General features: G+C 40.8%; 1 protein-coding gene and 1 long non-coding RNA gene across 4 annotated transcripts in view; both read right to left on the bottom strand.

Moving 5' to 3' along the window:
* The window catches only part of col8a2 (collagen, type VIII, alpha 2), a 65575-nt gene extending 50345 nt beyond the window's left edge, over window positions 1-15230 (bottom strand). Inside the window, exons 1-2 of one of the 3 annotated variants that reach the window (XM_022683203.2) lie at window positions 14969-15230; window positions 13408-13540 (exon numbers count right to left, since the gene is read on the bottom strand). The gene's annotated coding sequence lies outside the window, so the exon portion shown is untranslated. Of the gene's footprint in view, window positions 1-11746; window positions 11817-13407; window positions 14270-14968 lie in introns of those variants that run through there. The other 2 variants (XM_049475377.1, XM_015608253.3) reach the window with 2 other exon arrangements.
* Window positions 15231-16240: 1010 nt separating this feature from the next.
* Window positions 16241-20019, bottom strand: part of LOC125799241 (uncharacterized) — a 34786-nt gene continuing 31007 nt past the window's right edge. The window contains exon 4 of the long non-coding RNA XR_007438075.1: window positions 16241-16385. This is a non-coding gene — a long non-coding RNA (uncharacterized LOC125799241). The remainder of the gene's footprint in view (window positions 16386-20019) is intronic.

The raw sequence follows: 20019 nt of genomic DNA, 5'->3' as shown, positions 1-20019 counted from the left end.
AAATGCAACAAAAAATAGTCCCTGTCTAGTTTGTGGGCCTGATCACAAAGATTAGACTTTAAATTGGCTGATACTTCACACTGTGAAATTACTCAGACTGTGATTTCTGTCCTTTTGTACAGACACTCATCACATTTTTTGTTGTTAATTCACCCAGATCTGTTTTAGTGTGAATTTACAGACATTAGCTAAATACTAAGTACTTGCAGATGACATTTGATGGATCAGGCAGGAAGGGAAAACATGGACTATTCCCAGGTAGTTATATAAGGACTGATTGAACATTAGGCTGGGATAATTGGAGATTCCGAACATTCTGAGACACAACATTTAGGCAGCAGGAATGAGAAGTTCAGCAGAATTCTCCCATAATCAAGTAACGATCTCCAGCTCCAAGCATCCTAAGCAAGACTACATGCTTGAGACCATTTCCAAACTTCTCGCAGATCAAAGCACCCACATGCTGCCGCAAAATTAGTGTGCAGGCAGAAATCCACTTGAAGACGAAATATGTGGCTTGTTGTAGCACACGTGAGCATTTCTCATTATTCTCATAAAACCAATCCCTTTACAGGGTAGGAAGCGGTGCTCTGTGCTTGGACCAGCGGAGGCTCTGTCAGGATATTGGCCTGTTGGAGATCACCAATGCTCTGGTTTGCATTAAAGCAGCAGCAACAAAACAGAGATTTTATTGGCTGCATTTGAGGAAGGAAAAGGGAGAGAGAAAGTGCATGTAACCAGCTGTAAGCCACATGAAACACTTTGGTAATAGACTCGAAGCACAGACTAATTAAATTTTGTGTTTTCTGGCCAGAGAATGTCTTCAAAATGATTGCTTAGGAATGTCTAAAGGTGTTGGGTATTTTTTACATGTGCACACAATGAAAAGTTAAAAATGTGTTTGAGAGATTTACATCTACAGATGCACAACCTTTAGATGCTCTTACAGGAAAAACTACAGTTTTACAAGAAGCAGTGGCACCCAGCTGCTTTACTGTCAGCATGCTCCATCTCCTCCTCTTCTGCCATTTCAACCAGTGCCAGTATGAGCAAAAGGTCAAACTGCCTGCAACTAGAGCCAGTTCTCCATGCTAACATGGACCTTATTCCTGCTGTGGTTACAGAGCAACACAAATGGCTTGTTGTGCTTGGGAGCCGGATGGGACAAGGCCCATTTCTATGCTCTCATCTCCGGCCAAGTTGACGAGCTCTCTCATGCTGTCACACCAAACTACCTGGGGGTGTTGAGGTTTGCAGGGCAACTTTGAAAACGAGAGAACAGAAAAAGAAGCTGAATAATCAGATCCAGAATGCATAAGAAAGCTGGACCACATGGACTGCATGCCTTGAGTTTAGATCTGTTTTTGGCTGTAAATGGATAAATGAAGCAATTTTAAATCACTTTTACACATCGTAATTTAAGTGACAATGTGTCTTTACTCTATAAATTGCTTGGATTTCACAAAATGCTGGATTTTTTTTTATTCTGGTCCATGTTGATATGATTGCATCAAATTCAATATTCAAAACCAGGAACATGAAAACAAAGTCCATCAAGTTCAACAACTAAAAGCTCATTTATCCTCAAAATTAAAGTGGCAGTCCGTATTATTTTGTTTCTAAACTGAAAGCAGAAGCATTTGAATGAAGAGTGAGGATGGGACAAAAAAATTGTGTTTAATAGTACCAGTATGATGGATGGACCATCCTTGTCGGGTTGCTTTTCGTGGGAGTTCTTATGGCCACGCCATGCGTCTTTACGTACTTACGTCACATTTGCAGCCTCTAAAAGAGGATCCAGCTCAGTTTTACTGAATTAGAGCAGCTGGTGGAGCAATGGAGACTTCAGAAGGGGAAATATATTTACACTTACAAAACTGACAATTGTATATAATAACTCTCTTACATCCTAAGACGACATTTCCGTCAGCAGTTTCTGACTGAGCACACTCTCTCTCTGACCAAACATAACCTGAAATCGGATTCATCTGCTCTGAAAGGAGACCGCATCACACCTGCAAAGTTTAAAATAACTTTTCCGCATGCTTGGTGCAATTACCCATTCTCACCAGAGAGGGCCCTAAATTAAATAAAACCCCAAATCCCAAAACTTACGGACATCAGCTTTAAATATGGATATGACATTAAATATGAATGAATATGAATGTCTTTCTGTCCTTACTCTGTGCTCACCAGTAGAGAGACAGTGTGGTGAATAGTTCAAAGCACGACCAACGCAATAGCACAAACGACATTTGTCGAAATCACAAGTAGGTTGAACACAGCTGACAGCTGGGGACAATGTCATTAAAAAATAAGCCCAGCGATGGAAAGTGGGAATGTGCTGAGGATATCGGCATTCATTGGCCATGCTTGCAACACTGCGGAAAAAATTCTCATAAGTAATTTGACTGAATAGCTGCGTCTTCACCTTAATAACGCATCTTATGATTGTTAACTTGTTCCAGCTACTGTTCTTGCGGAGATCTCCACACTGAGGAGATCTTCCCCTCTAGCGCTTCTCAGGTAGAGTAACCAGAATGCAGATTGGCTCTTTTAATTAAAGGGCAGGACTTCAATAATCCATAAAAAGATGGCATATTTAGCATTATGAGAACTAACTAGAGGCTCGTCTCTTCTTCTGTAATGTCTCTGGTACAGTCTGAAAGTTGGTCATCTCTTGAGGTTAGCAAGAATAGGACACTATAGTGGTGATAGAACATTCACTGCTGTGTTTTATGCATCAGGCCTACTGATTCAAGTATCATATACAGAATATATGTGGGAAAAGGCAAACTGAAGAATTTCATGTAACATCTTATTCAAAAATAGGAAAAAAAAATATTGAGCTACTGTAGTGTTCATCCATTCCCAAATGCAGTCTAAACGTACTTGGTAAGCACTTGTACCAGAACCCATTCAGGTTTTAAGGTAGAGTTTAAATAGCCTCAAAAGCCCTATTATTTATCCCAGTTCTAATAAAAGATCTGTTATTACCTCCTCCCCTATAGTCAGTACGAAGGGGAAAACCTTGGCTTTACAACACAAAGAAAAAAATGTAACATAATTTACGTTTTATTCGAGGGCCTTGAACCGGGGAACTGGCGCTGTTCTTTTTTACGCTCCAGTCTGGGAATCCCGTATCATGATTGGCTTTTAGCCGTTGAACAGGAGGACACAGAAGCAAGAGGGCTTCTCTGATTCAAATGGTCCAGCAAATGAAAAAGTCCCCAAATACCTCACATTGGCCCATAACCTAACCTCCTCTAAAGCAGTTCCTTTGTTTCAGTCAGGCTGTTTCACGCAGGTAGGGATAACCAAAACATAGCCTAAGTGCCTCCAGCTGGACTTCAACTTTTATTATGTGGCTCTGTCCCTCGCCTCAGTGTTTCCCATAGCTTTATACAGTACGTGTGGGAGAGGAACGTCAAGAACATCCGGCATGCGCACATAAAGGCTTTGAAAGACTGTGAAACCCAAACAGAAAAGATAAGTTCCCCTGGACCCTTGATTAAAACATGGATAACGCCCATGTTACAATTTCCAATAGAAAATTACATGTCATATATTCTTATTCTATATACAGCTCTGGAAAAAAATAAGAGACGACTTAAAAATTATGAGTTCCTTTGATTTTACCAAATTGAAATCCTCTAAAAGATAATCAGGAGGAAGATGGATGACCACAAGCCATCAAACCAAGCTAAACTGCTTGAATGTTTCCACCACGAGTGGCATAAACATATCCAAAAGCAGTGTGTTAGACTGGTGGAGGAGAACATGCCAAGATGCATGAATACTGTGATTAAAAACCAGGGTTATTCCACCAATTATTGATTTCTGAAATCTTGTTCAGAAATGTTGTCCATAGTTTATAGAATAAAACAACAATGTTCCTTTTACATAAACATATACCTATAAATAGCAAAATCAGAGGCACATAGGTGCTCTCTTATTTTGTCCAGAGCTGTATATTCTTAATTTATGCACGTTGGGAATCTTCCCTCTACTGCAGTGTTCCAAGCTAATTCTGGCATGAAGAACATTAGGAGCAATTGGCCCAAAGATACTCACTGACAAAAAAATAACGCACCCAGTATTGCTGTAAAATGTGTACAAAATACCTGTAAATAGTCACAGGTGGTGGCTGATTAAACACTATATCTTGCCATCTTGTTGACTGCTTGACATGCCTCTATAATGCACTTGAAGACGTTGACGCTGCCCAGTTTACAGACTTTAAGAGGAAGTACATCATTGGCCTGAGAACTATCCCCCCATCTAGGCCCTCTGTCAACCAGCAACCATCGCCAGAGAGAGAGAGAGAGAGAGAGAGAGAGATTAAGTACCAACAGGCAGGATAAGTCTAGCAGTCCATGTACACAGTGATAGCTGAATTGATGGATCGGTCTTCTTTGTCTAAATACTCAGATTGTTGACAGATAAACATCTGGAGACAGAAAACCCAAAGGAACTATGCATCCCCTATCCTCCTCCCCATACCCCAACACTGAGAGCTCAGGCCTCCACCTCTTCACAAGCCTGACCAACCTCCCCTAGGAAGGATGGCGCTGATAAGCAAGCTTTGATTCTGATGGTCGAGACGTTTACAAAGGCCTAGTGATGACAGAGAGGCTGCTGACAGAGCCGACGGTGAGCGAAAGGAAAAATAATAACAGCCGCTTGCCAAGCTTCCCCATTTCTCTCCGCTGCCAATGGAATGGAAAAACCCACCACCATCCAGCGCATTTTCAAGAGACGGAGGGGAGAATGCAGGAGAGAGGGGAATGTGAGAACGAGATCTGGCTGAGCTCAGAGGCTAAATGCAAAATTAGAGAAAAATGAGGGGCTCGCAGAAAAACGAGAGAGCACTGAATGAGGAACAAGGGCCAGGAGACCAGGGGAAGGGATTGTAGATTATCTTCACTGTGTGGCGTCTCACGCTCGAGAAGGAGTTAGCCCAATGCGAAACCAGAACATGTTCTGAAAGTTAGATGCAACACTAAGGTTACATTCACACAACAGGTAAAAGTGTAACTAATGCAATCCTTTTCGTTGTGTGACAACGACTGATTTTTTGGCAGTGTGAATTGCAAAAACATGCTGAATTTACAATCTTTGAAACTTTCATATGTGATAATGAAATTGATATATATTCAATATAAAGACGTTTGCACAGGAGCAGGAAAAATGGACAAAAGAAATGAGTGAGTCTTTCAGTGGTTGGCCAGTGAGGTAACATATTTGAAGAGTTTCTTAAGAGATTTCAAAATAATTTAAAAGAAACTAATGACACAAAATAAAGAAGTGGCTGTGGCCAAATAATGTGCCTTTTTATAGCAATCTCAAATACATTTTTGGGCAGAAGCCAAGCTGTTAGACACTGGAACTTCTTGGCAGCGCCTGTGATTCTTGTAAAAAATAACATAAAAATTGCTCTTTTGTGCATGTGTGAATTTTGAATTATATCAGAGAAGTCTAAAGGAAGACAACAGGACATCTCCTTCGGGATCAATAAAGTATCTATCTATCTATCTGTCCATGAACAGAATCTCAAGAGAAGGTGGGTCATGCAGCAAGACAACAACCCTAAGCACAAAAGTTGTTCTACCAAAGAACGGTTCTAAAACAATAAGGGCCAAAGTCAAAGTCCTGACCTTAATCCAATCGAAACGTTGTAAAAGGAGCTAAAGCTAGCAATTAATGTGAGGAAACTCACAAACATCCCAGAGTTAAAGTTGTTCTGTGTGGAGGAATGGGCTAAAATTCATCCAAGTCGGTGTTCAGGGCTGATCAACAGTTACTGAAAACGTTTAAAACAGCAGATACTGAAAGCAAAGGTTCACATATTTTTACCACTCACAGATTTTTCTCAATGAATAAATGATAGAGTATAATTTTTTTTGGCTCATTTGTTTAAGTGGGTTCTCTTAATCTACTTCTATTAATGGAAAATATAATGTTATTTTAGATCATATTTACGCAGAAAATTACATAATTGTGAAGGTAGCTATGTGCCATCCTGGAGTACAAGCAAAACAGACACTGTTCTTCAAAACACAGACCAGTGGATGATCAAGCCTACACTTCAGTGCTTCACCCTCATAACTGTAATAGTCTCATGATTAACTTCAGTTTTATAGATCATAAATTAGGACCATGTGGTCTAACCAACTATTCCTTAATAGTTTATGTGTTAATAGCACAATGAGAAACCCAGGGTTTAACAGGTTAAGGTGAAAATAACACAGAGGGTCAGTGAAGATGTTTTTAATGTGTCATGTAAAGTCTTGTACACATGCTTCTTTACTCAGGGTGGGACTTTTAAAACATTGCCTGTGTAGTGGGAACAGATGCAGGAGTGACTGTTGTTCTGAGGCCATGCTGGCCTAGTGTCTGGGATACAGTGGGAGTGCAGACTCCAGGGATAGGGGTCTTAAAATGGGATTAAAAATAAGATTTTGGAGAGGCACTCCTAACCGAAAAGAATTCTTTCCTGAAAAGAATATGACAGTTAGAAGTCCCAACAAAGCAATTATTCATGGACCTAAACCCTCTAAGTCTCGTTGGATTAACCCTCATGTAACCCAAGTTTCCCCTACGGTCCGCCTCTTTTCCTGTCCAGATCAATTTATGCACAACACATAGGAATGCAGCCTGGTGCGAGGCGATGTTAAGTAGAACTGCCGGCAGCAGGCCGGCCACTCTTAGCTGACATCTCAGCCCTGACTTATGAGATGTCCAGACGCACACGCACACACACACACGTACGAGCACACTCACACACACACACTCCTGCTATCTAATCGCCAGTGTAGGCTAAGTACAGTGCTGATTGCAGACCAGGCTCGTGCCAAAGTACTGTTTCCGACAGATTTGAGGGCGATTTCTCATCTGCTGTTTTGCCTCGGCCCGTTGTGCCTTAAGTGGAGAGCGGGTGGAATTACAGCCGTGTGCAGCGGGAGCGCAGCACGCAGACGCTGAGGAAAAAAAGCACAGGGCCTGAAAAAAACAGGAATGCACTGCTAGCTTTCTGTAGCACTGAGTGCCTGGACTGTTTTTCCTCTCTTTCAGTGAGCAGAAAGCAGCTTGGAACAAATGGTAATGGTGAGAGATGGGGGCGTGGGTTCCTGGAAGGTAAGACAGGCAGGCGTTTGCCTTTCCTGGAGAATGAGTGGTATTCTCCTTCATTTCCTGTATAAAGTGAACACCAAATATAGCAGGTATGAAGCTCACCGCAGCTGATGACACGACCCTCATAAGCCAATATGCACAAACTCTGTCTTAGGCTTCCTTTTGTTTTCCTTGGGTATAGTGAGATTCAGTATTACATAAGTGTTCTTTTAGTGAAACATTGGTGTAGATCTTTTCATAATTTTTCATCTGGACAGCATCTTAGTGCTTCTGAAATGAAGCAATTAAGATGTGCATGAATTTTAGACATTCAGACTTGACTAAAGGTTTAACAAAAACTACAGCCCTCCATTCTTACAGGCTGAAAGTAATCAGACAAATGAAAATAATTATAAATACAAGGAGTATTTTTAATGTTTAGACTTAATAATTTAAAATCAATTACTCTTTGCATCAATGAGATTCTCTACCAGGCTTTTACTGCAGAAATCGATAGTTGTTGCTTGTCTGCAGGTCTTATTGTCTTCAGTGAAGTCAGGTAGTTGAGATGACAATAAAATAAGATTTCATGCCTTATCAATCTTTAATCTGAAGCATCATCTTGAGCCATTTATAGCATCTCTATAGCATGATAGTATGGTATCGTTGTATATCCTCTTCGCCAACCTTATTCCTGCTACATTACCTGCTGTCACAGAATCATAAAACCACCAATAACCCATTTTTCCATTATTGGGCAGTGGTGGCACAGCATTAGGTTATCATTAATAGCATTGTGGGTTTGATACCCAGATTTGGCAACTTGCTTGTGTGTGGAATTTGAATGTGTGCTTACTAGTGTGTAAGTGTGCATTCACTGCAGGGATGGGTTAAAGGCGGATATTCAATTCAATCTGTGCTCCAATCACAAAAACAGTTAATATAGATAATATAGTTAATATGGTCTTGTCTTCCACTGGCAGTCATACATGGCAATGCAATTACGGTGCCTCCACCATGTTTGACACAGTATGCTTCTGACCACCACCCTTTCTTTCCTTCTTAATAGTCAAATTTTGGCTTCATCTGTAGCAAGATTTTGTTAAAGATGTCCAATCTGGTTATTCTGGCATTGTGGGGATTTGCTTGTGGGTTGTGTCTTGAAGTAAACCTTCTGTACATATATACAGACATTTGATAGTGTTGTTGACTTGACTAAATATTGGAAAAGGAGAAAAGAATTCTGATTCATATGTCTTACCTGGTCTTCCATACCATGCATGATAGTTTTGATGGCTGAGTTCCAATCAAGAGCTACCAAATGAAATTAAATCCTGACCTTTACCGCCTTTAATTTGTCAAGACATTCTGAGGGCTAGGGCACACCTATAAAGTATTCTTCTTATTAGTGAATAGACCAATTACTTTTGAGCTGTGAAAAAAAAATAACTAGAAATTCCTAAACCATTAATGCCAACACCTCAATCACCTCTCAATCACAAATATTTTTTAAATAATTTTATTTCTAATTTGTATCCCATTTTACAAGGCCAATTACCCAACCCACTCTTTAGGACTAGTGATGTCCCAACACCAGGAAACTTAAGACTAGCACATGCCTAGCACATGCCAATATATGTGAAGTCAGCCACCAACTCTTTTGGAACTGCTGCTGATGCAACATTGCTAAGTAGCATCACAGCGCACTCAGAGGAAAGCGAAGGGACTCGGTTCTGATACATCAGCTCACAGACGCCTTGTGCTGAGCAATTGGAGTGACTTGGGGATAGAGCGTCACCATCCCACCCAGAGAGAGCAAGGCCAATTGTGCTCTCTCAGGGCTCTGGCAGCTGATGGCAAGCTACATGAACAGGATTGGCATGAACAGGATCTCCTGATCAGAGTGGCAGCGCCTTAGTCTGCTGGACCACCTGGAGCCCCGTTACTCTGATCACATCTTGATTGCTTTATTTAGGTGGTATAAAGGAAAATTACAAAAGTTGCATCACTGTGCAAATATTTCTTGGCCTTGAACTTCTGGCTGGCTGTAAAACTGCTGGTAAAATGCATGTAAAGCTTGTCACTCCAAAACATGCATTGTTTCCGTCAGCGTAAATGTAATATTTACAATGCAAAATGAGAAATAATAGGAAACAAAGCCGTTGCAAATTGCTTCAGAAGAACACAGAAGTCATAACAAATTACACAGTGATGGCTTTGAGTGCTACAATGATTATGAGAGAGTGTTTATGCAGGATGAAAACATGGCTTTGTTTAGTCTTCTTAAAATATTTATCTGAAGCATGCAGCCGCACATCGGTTCTGGAGGAAGCTGAGGCTGAATTGTCCTCTGTGAGTGAGGAGGGAGAAGTTGCCACATTCCTTCAGAACACAGGTTTCCCTGCTGGCACAGCAAGTCTGAAACACTGCCCTCTAGTGGGTCCAGCTGTGTTCACCTGTGTGGACCACCAGAAGTGCTTTTGCCAGACAATAGTGCTTGGTAGTATTACAAGAATAAAACAACTGCATGCATAAAAAAGCGTAAAAAAAATCAGAATTCTTAAACAATGTGAAACAGTGTGCTTAGCACCCCAAAGGTATCATTCTCCTCTATTGGATGGCTATAAAAATCATCCCTTAGTTAGGAACTGAGACTACAGTAAGCCATTACAGCCATAATGAAAAAAGACCATCCGTAATCCATAATAGACTGAACACAGGCTGTTGCTTTTATTTTCCCCATATTCTAGAGCAGACAGACACTTCAAAGGACTTTCAAGCCTAGCTCAACCTTTTCTTTAAGGGATATAAAGAGATAGAGGAGAGAAAAACACAGGCTGTTTTCAAAACCTCCACTAGATGGAACATGGGATATGATGGCCTCCTTTCTTTGGACTGAGACATTTTGGACCACGACTGAGTTTCCATTACCAGCTACCAAATGCAAATTGAATTCTAGACCTCCTTTTTTCTCCTTTATTTATTATGTATTAATCAGGCCACACCTAGCCATGAATCTGACTATTACTCAACTGCCCTATCACTTTTAAGCCTGCAAAAACTGAGGGGCCTATGTTAAAATAACTCCAAAGAACATATATGCCCTCCCTAACTTCTTCTTTATGAGAAATATAGGACAAAGAAATCACAGGCTGCTTTAAAAACCTCCTGTAGATGGACACAGGACATGGTTTCTGCACTTTATAGCTCTTTATAACTACATAAGCCTCAGTAAGAGCGAGTGTAAGCCAAAATCAATGATTTTAGTACATTCAGGTAGACGCACAGGCTTATCCATCAGTGCAACAAGTTCGTAAGCGAGCTTTGATTATACAGTTGGTTCATATGTCCAAATTTGAGAATAAATATATTTCAAAAACTCTTGCCTGGCAAAGTCAACCAGCACCATAAAAGCTGAGACTGTAGTAATAGGCCATTACAGACATGGGCATCCATGGTTACACAACATGTTCCTGCCATTACTGTCATCAGATGCAGTTGGCTTTGAAAGATTTGTCTGATTACTCTGTGTGGATGGAAGGAGAAAGCTGAAGGAATGGGAATGGGATTGGGTTTCGTAGCTGTAAAAATACTTTAGTGGTTGTAAGGGGTTAGCAATACAGTATATACAGTATATACACTATCCAGACTTCAAGACATTTTAGGTGCCAATAGAGCATCTTGCAAAGGTTTCTGAAGATTAACTACAAATGAAGGGTAAACAGTCATTAATTGTGGTGCTAGGCTGCATGCATCAGAAACGATGTCCTCTACCCATAAAAAGAACACAAATAGAATGTTTCCTGACATAAAACTCATTTTTTTGACAGGAAACATTCTATTTGTGTACTTTTTATGGGTAGAGGACATCATTTCTGATGCATGCAGCCTAGCACCAAATCTTATTGACTTTTTACATTGACCCTACATTTGAAATACTGTGCAATGTTCCTTTAAAAATCGTTTTAGGAGAAGAAAACATAGTAAAACAGTCCAGTTAAAATAGTCTGTGAGACGTTTATAAGAGCTTTCCGTAACACTTTACTGAAGGGCATTGTTCATAAGGGCACGCCACACCCACAATAGTGGTTGTAAGTTTACACACACACTTATCAAGGACACTAATGTTATGGGAATGTTTGACTTTCAATGGTTTATTTGATTGGAAGAATGAGTGTACAACATGCATCTTTATTAAAAAAACAAATCTCTGAAAAACTTGGCACCTTAAACAGATGCTTTTGGCAGCCATCAACAAGCTTCTGGCAGAATTTTGGTTGGATATTTGACCACTCTTTTTAGTAGAAATAAGTTTAACTTATTTTGTTGTTCTGGTCAGCACTTTCGAAAAGTCATTCCTAAAGCTTAATGTTAGCCTGGTTAATCCAACGCATAACCACTTTAAAACCATTTTAAATACCCAGTTGTGTCCAAGTTTTAATTGTCTAGTTGATGGTTTGAGGTTATGCTGAATAATTCTACGGTTGTCCTGCATCTTTATCATTCCATCCACTTTCAGCAAAACAGCCCTAGAAAACTGCTACACTACCACAATGCCTAGCAGTTGGCACTAGTAATCAAATAAATCACCCATAAACTTGCCAAGTCCCATGATCAAGAAAGCTGCACTGACCTGCAGGATATGCATGTGGGGTTTCTTGCATTGAATGTGGATGTGATTTCTGACTCTCTGAGTCTCTTGTCTGTATGGAAAAATGAACGGAGCATTCATCAATCCTCAATGTAATGAGTGTACCAGGAATATATCATAGAAGGCATTACCACCCACAGTGGACAGTGCAGTGGGTGGGAATGATTGGGCAATTCAAATTCAATGCAGGAGATCCAACACACACATATCCCAAAGGCTAGTGCAGTGTTCCATGAATTTTGGAATATCAGAAATTTAAATGCATTAAATTTTACTGGGACATTTGTTTCACTGTGACACCTGAGACCCATATGAATAACACAGCATCCATTCCAGAACTGTACTGCATTACATCCCTTACTTTGCTGGTTTTAACAGACAACAGCAGACAAACTAGCTCTGAGTTCTGAAAGTTCTGGAATGTTCACTGGCCTACAAGTGTAAAGTCCCCCTTGATGATGTGTGAGGCGGAGACTCTGCAGAGTGTCTCTCGCACCGTTCCCCAAACCTCCCGTATCCGCTCAGGGACGTGCATATAAATGTCATAATGAGCTGCACTTCCTAAGTCTAAATAATAAACCCAAATTTAAACAAAAAGTGATATAATAGTCAAAGTCATGCAGCCTTATATAATGAACATGCACTGCTCTAAAAAGAGTGCCCGTATAATGCTTTCCATGCCACGCCAGCTAAGGAGACATATTGCACCTGACGGCTGGTCAAAGCACACCACTTGCGGGGTCTGGAGGGTGAGCAAGTGCCCGTGAGAGCGGCTAAATATGGTCGCGCGGAGGTGATGCGCAACAGAGTGTAGACCAAACAATCCCAGGTGTCAGTCAAAGTGAGGTTGCAGGGCAGTTATATAACTTTCTCCCTCTCTCTCTGTTTTTCCCTCCCTCCCACTCTCTCTGTCTCTCTCTCTCTCTCTGCACAAGTCACTGCCTCTCCAAAACAGCTGTGTGACTTCCCCACCACAGCACTACCTGAATCGCACACTACAACAACAACACAGCCAGTTCCAGTATAAGACACACACATGCATACACACACAAACATAGAGAAATCCCTCACTATTAACTGGGTTATCCTTCTCTGTAACTATGTAATAGACTGGACCTCTACAAAATACGACAAAACAGCATAACCTTATCTATGATTTATGCTGCCGCCAAGCAATCAAAGACTGTGTAAACAAGTGCTGACTGCAGAGTCGTTTGCCCTGATCAGTACCAGAGCCTTCAACTTCAACTTCTGCAGAATCTGACATTCAAAATGTGGCTAACAGACATGGCTTCTATTATAAGCTTATAAGCAATGACTGGATAATCACAGACGGACAAGGAGAGACCTTTGTAAAATGTGGGGCATTTTTATAATCTGCTGAGCTTTGCACCATGCCTAGTACCATGCCTATCATGCCTAGTGTTAGCAGAGCAGTGAGAATTATGTAGGGTCTCATGACTGAGGTATAAATCCATCTGTTTTTCCTCTTTCTTTTTCTCTCTTTTTTCTTTCTATTGCCCTTGGCTTGATCTGATCTAGGCATTAGCTTCCAGCAACGTGATATGAGAGACAATTTCGGGGCTGACAAGCCAGTGCTGAGGCAGAGAGAGGGAGAGTGAAGGTTCAGACATGTGGCTTACCTTTTCTCTTCTGCTTGAGAAAGAACTTCGGGCAGATTCAGGCTAATTTCTCAGGCAGGTATGCAGGTCTGCAGGTTGCTGCTGTTCTGCTCATGCCCCCTCTGATGACTTGACGTCTTGTCTCCAGCAGATTCTTGATGAGAATCAGGCAGGTTGATTGTTGGATGATGAGAGATATTGATTACATATGCACATCAAAAAAAAAAAGAAGGAAAAATAGACAGATGTTAGATAGATGCTTTTGCTGTTGATTTTTTTTTTTGTCTCTGTAGAAAATGTAAAATTTAGTCCATGTGCTTCTGCAGTGAGGAAGGCAAAAAAAAAAGTCCTTGCAGGCAGTGCTGTCTCCGGCTAGTTGACTTCAGACACGCAGATTTCAGACCAGACGCACCTTCTGAATGACTGTGCGCTCTCACTCACGGGTGGAAAGTAGGAGGGAAAGATTGAGAGAGAGAGAGGGAGAGAGTGAGAGAGAGAGAGAAAGTGAGTTAGGAGGAAAGTGCAGGCTAGTGAGTGGAGAGTGAGAGTGAGGCAGGGTGCTCGGCTTGGCTGTGACAGATCCCTCGTACAGGGCTTTTAACTAGGGGCAAAACACCTGGACGCTCCACTCTCCCTGTCTCTTTTTCTTGATCCCCCTCTCACCAGCTCCCTTAGTATTTTTTTCCACACAGAGAGCTGCGGTTGTTTCTCCAGCTCCTTCCATACAAAAGGCATGTGTCTGTGGCCAGGCAGAATAGGAGGGAGGTAGGAGGGGAGACTGGAGGATGGGATGTGGTGGCTAGACTAAAGGGGTGGATTTCAAACTTTATTTCGCACCCCTCCTTCCCCCTAGACACCCCACCTCTTTTTTTTTCTTTCCTTCCCCGGACGATATTCAACGTCTTGTTTTCCCACCTCCAACGCAAACACATGTAAACAAATTGGGCTTAGTCATACAAACAGAGCTGCACAGTTTTGAACAAGCAGCTCCAGAGCATGGCCAGAAAGATAAATAATAAATAACGATAAGAAATCACTCTATTCAGCCCACTAAAATTGCTTTAAATATCTGAATAACAAAATAGAATTACAACCCCAAATCAGAAAACACATGGGGCGGTATGTAAAATGCACATAAAATAAAAATGCAGTGTTTCTAACATATACTTTAAATTTTATTTAATTGCAAACAGTACTAACCTGAGATATTCCATGTTTTGCTTTGCAACTTAATTTCATGTATTAATGAACATTAATTTCTTCACTTCAGGCCTGCAACTTATTCCAAGACAAATTGAGACAGACAGACAAAGGACTAGAAAAGTATGAGGTACTAATAAAAAAGCTCTCTGAAGCAAATATCAGAAGAGATTCAACAGTTTAAGAAAATCTGGAGAAGTCCCTGTGTTTAAGGGACAAAGCAAACAGTTAGTATTGGATGCTGGTGATCTTCAGGACCTCAGGTGGCACTGTATTGCAAACCACCTTTTTTAAGATTTGGGTTATTTTTGCAAAAAACTTTTACTATTTCTGTCCTGTTTATGCGAAACCATGTTCACCATGTATTTTTATGGTTAATCACCTTAGTATGTGCTGTTGGTTGCATAGAGAAATCGACTAGTCAACCAAGAACATCCACTAGTCGCCTCAGTGGGTAGCTGACGACTAGTCAAAAGGAGAAAAACACATCAGCAGTTATTTTTTTTTAGACAAACTACACAAACCAACAACCACCCAGCAGTGCAGTGATCTAAAAGTGAGTATTTCCACAGAGAAGAAATGTCAAAGTGTCTCAATCGCTACCGATCTATGGACAAGCACAGGCACTATGGAGCTGTGAGGATGCTGAAAGTGAGTACTATACTGACTGCACAAGGAAGATCATTTAATGGAATTGTATGACATTTCAACCATGTTTATATATCCAGTGTGAGAGACACAATATAAAGTAAGGTTATGTGCCATATAACTATGTAAATGTATTTGTCTTCCTGTTTAAAAGCGTAGCCTAGGAAACACTGAATGTGAAAGTTTAATTTAGGGTGTGTGTTGGTTCATAATACGATTTGACACATTTGTTGCTGTTATCGATTAGCATTAAACCACGCTTACGGAATAAGAGCTAAACATAGCTATGGAAGTTACAAATATTTGAATATTTGTTTTTTGAACAATTCGTCAACTAGTAAAAATTTGTAGTATACATTTAACCCCTAGTATATACAGTATCAGATCTTCCAGATGCCACTAAGTCTCCATTATCTTTTATTAGCAAATGAGTCATGACTACTTACGACTTTCCAATTTGCATGCTATCACACACACCAAAAATGTCTAAGAGTTAAGATTACAATAAACGCATTCATGCTCAATTATTCTAAAGGATCTCTGTGCAACTGGGCAACATATGGGTGGCTGTTCATACACAGCAGGTAATTAGCAACACCAACTTTATCATCATATCGAATCATGGACCCCGAGATTAGATTAAGCTCACACTGAAAAATGGGGCTATTTGAAGCCTCGGGAAAGGCTCGACGCAGCTTCGGACCATGCCAGAACAGACTGCAGCAACAAGTGGGGTATTGTGCTGTTGTCGGCGCTACTGCTGGGACCTGCCACTGGATGCCTTCCACCCACACAACCTCTAACATAGCTGGATATCAGATGCATTATCAGATGCTAATCTGAGTTTATGTTTCTCGTAAGCACTGGAACAGGCGATAAACAGGCACGCGGCTAATCGTCGCCCTGTTTACTGTGCACTGTGTTCTAGTAGTGGACCTTGAAAGCACAAATTCGTTGGGTCCGAAGCTGAGGAAAAGACCAGTTTATACTTGCTTGATCCGCAGGCTCGTGAATCTGATAGAAAAGAGAGCAGCTGCCAAAGAAGACTGAGAGGCATCCATTATACAGCTGTGAATTCAAAAGGGCAGCCACATTGCTCCACTTGATTCCACATACTGGAGGAGAATGTGGAGTACATTCAGCTGGGTGGCCTGCATGAGAAAAGAGAGAATAAGAAGAAGAAAAACACCTCAATCAGTTGCTGATGATAGAGAAGCACATGCCCTTTCATCGCACTTCATTGTTGTGAAATTAACACTAATTAATGCCAGAATAAAAACGTTCTTTTCAAGTCCTCTATCATCTGCATGAAAAAAAGGTGCTAAAAACTCTGGATTCATCCCTTTTGATCCTAAGTGATACTGTTTTCCATGAGCATATTTGTAATACACCCCACCTCCTAAACACATCTTGGACTTTAAAGACCATCATTACTCACAGTCTTTAATTTTCTCAGTAACACTCCAAGAGTGATTATCTGTCGTTAAAGAGAAATGAGGACAAGTAGTGCAAGTGCAAGGGAAGAGGAACACTGGCGAATAGCTTTCCTTTTAAAGAAATGAGGACGCCTCAGTGTTAGATGGGGATTCTGCACATACCAGCTAGGATTTACGTAGGCAAGGGCACTTTGCTAAACCAATCCTTTTTATTACATCTCCAAATCAGAATAAGTTGGGACAGCATGGAGAAAACATTTTATTTCATTTCAGACAGTCAGTTTTATTTAATTTGTTATTACACAACCTTTCCTGCATTTCAGGCTGGCAACACTCTACAAAGCCGTTAAACAGTAAAGCATTTACCACTTTGCAATGCTGCTGTTCCTTCTCTTAAAACCCTTAAAATATATTTTGTCCCATTCTTTCTACAAACATGTCTTAAAATGTAATGCAAAAGTATGGATTGTCTCTCTATTGAATACATTTCAGGATTGATAGAAGGCCAATCCAGTACTTGTACTCTCTTCTTTTGCAGCCATGCCTTTGCAATGTGTGCAGCATATGGTTTTGCAAAGTCTTGTTGAAAAATGCATACACGTCCCTATGTAATCTAGATGGAAACATATGTTGTGTGCTCTATGTACATTTCTATATTAATTTTGCATCATAGTGATGCAGTGAAGAACTGTGAAGAACTGACACAATTCTAACAGACTTTGTCTTTGGTCTAGAGCACACGCTGTCCATTTCTTCCAAACAAAATGAAAATAGTGAAATACTAACATGTATGGACAAAATACATGTTTCCACTTGGTGATGGCTCATCCCAGATGCCTCAGAGCCCAGAGAGGTTGATGCTGCTTCTGGACATGGTTAACATAAGGCTTCTGTTTTACACAGTAAAGTTTGGTACTGCTTGACAAAGGCCTCTGAACTAATTCCCTGTGCATGTGGTTCTATTAGCTATTTCTGTATTGTGGTTCTAAGCATTGCCAGTTGAGAAATCAGAGTTCATGGGTGTTCAGCTTAGGCATGTACATTCCCTTCATAGACACAGATAATTCTCTGAATTGCTTGAGTTGTTAAATTATATTATGTACTGTAGAGAGAGAAATAAGAAACCCCAATCTTTCTTTGAGGTACAAACTGATTTAAAAACATTTCTCATGCATTTGCTCTTAGTTTTTACCTATTAACTAGCCCTATATTCCCCTTTTCCCAACTTTTTTGGAATGAGCTACAGGCCAGAAATGCAGGAATTGTTTTAACAAATGAAATAAAGTTGAGTAGACAAAAAAATAAAATAAAATAAAATGTCTGAAACAGTGGTTACACAACTAATAAATATATATATATTTTTATTTGTACATTTGTCTATGTAATATCTATACTGCAATACAATAAAAGTAAAAATAAATGTCCTAGCATTTTCCAGATGATCCCAACGTCTTGGGTTTTTTGTGTACTGTAAAAATACTGTATATCCACTAAAACTGGAAACTGTGAAAAGACCTTTAATAAAGCCCTTACAGTGTTTCCGAGAGATTTTACAAAAGGACTGGATGGATGGGTCGAGTAGGCGTCATCTGGTGATGTCATCAATGGAGGTCCTGTGTGCAGCCATTACCGTTCATTGCCATTCACACCCAGGTGCCTGGGTGTTTCTTTACACATCTCAGTGAAGTGACATGGGGCGGAGGAGCAGGGGCAGCCGGCCACTACGACCAATTCACAAACCTCTGGAGACTCTTGACGAACTCAACCCCTCCGCCCCAGCTTTACAAGGTGAAACTCTCCCTTGGAAAAACCACCTGGTAGTACCCACCCCTTCCTCCTCCCCCTTAAACACTCAATGAGCAAAGTACAAAAAAATAAACAGCAATCACAAATCTGAATGCCATGCCATTGCATCACAGAGCCTGTTTTTCCTTAAGACGCCTGCTGGTTGCCGAAAATAAGTTGTAACACCTGCAGAAGGTGACACCCCACCCAGAGCGCAGTTAGTTGACTCAGAAATGGCATGTGTGTGGGTACTTGTGAATGAAAAAAGGTCCCACTGTGTGATTGTTAATATGTTCAGGGTGGACCCTTATACGGTCCATAACGGCTCGATGGAGTTCATGGAGAGAATTAAAGAAGTGGGCGGCACCACCACCGCCGCGCCACTTGAGGAAACAAACAGCCACTGAACGCCACAAGGTTACGAGTTGTAAGAAATCACCACTAAATCTCTGAAGTACAGGGAGGGGGGTATTTCACAAAGAAAGGCTTTTAGTAAGCCAGATCATTTAAGCCAAAGGTCAAGCATGTCCAGAAGGAGAGCTCTCTGGAACATTCGACAGGAGAAAAGCTGAGGAACATTCAATTATTTCAGTATTATATCCATACTTTAAGTGCTGTTTTTGTCCCTGTTATAATTATCTCCTTACTGCAGGCCCAGTTGCTCTTCTACCTTTCAATGGGGCATTTTATTCAGGTGATCTAGCCCAACCTTTGTCTCCTCTAACCTTACACAGGAATGTCTGGTATCCACTGCCCAGTGGTGCTGGTAGTGGTGGGGGTGGTAAACTCAGGGCAGCTGCTGAAATTGATATAAATTTCACAGAGAAATTCCTTTGTATGTGCCCACTAGAGCTGCCAAGGCCTAACCTGGCATGGCCAAATGGGGAGAAGACGGATGTTCTGGCAGTAGCTTCTGGCCTTTGTGACCCCATCCTGTACTAGCCCTCTTCCCCCTAGGTAATTATTTTACATTGACAAAAGGAGCAGGAGCAGAAGACAGGAGGGAGGGTTTTTTCTTTCTAGGAAAGACATGCTCAATAGAGATTGGAGGGCATGGATGGCAAACTTCACTTCTGGCTGACTGAGAAAGTGGAAATAAGCCCAAAGGCCAGATGATGGGTAATGGAGAGAAATCTTCTCAAAGGATGTTAGCTATGGAGAATGCCACAGGTTAACAAAGGTTGTTTCCCAATTGAGTTTTACACACTAATACTATATGGCATAGAGTGTATTTTATGGGGTTTGGCAGGTTAGCACACAAAATGTTGATTTAGTACAAAACATTTCAGTTTTATACTAACACGAAGTGATAAAGTGTTGCTAAACAAACATACATCCCTACAAGTTCTCCTGCTGCTTGCATCATCACTTGCATTATTATCCTTTGTTCAAGGATATAACTGACACTTTCCACTGCACAGGTACATTATACAGAAGAAAAAACACAGTGCCATAAAAATAGTGAAAAACAAAGCCTATGAAGCAAAGCAGTGGTACTGATGCTGGGCAAGACTAAAACGACAATAGCGATGCAAAGTGTGGTCGGCGGCCAGAGCTGTAGTGA

The sequence above is a fragment of the Astyanax mexicanus genome, chromosome 3 (assembly GCF_023375975.1).
Source record: "Astyanax mexicanus isolate ESR-SI-001 chromosome 3, AstMex3_surface, whole genome shotgun sequence".
In the NCBI taxonomy this organism is placed as follows: Eukaryota; Metazoa; Chordata; class Actinopteri; order Characiformes; family Acestrorhamphidae; genus Astyanax; species Astyanax mexicanus.
Note: the sequence above shows the minus strand (reverse complement) of the source record. Positions and strands in the feature narration are given on the sequence as shown.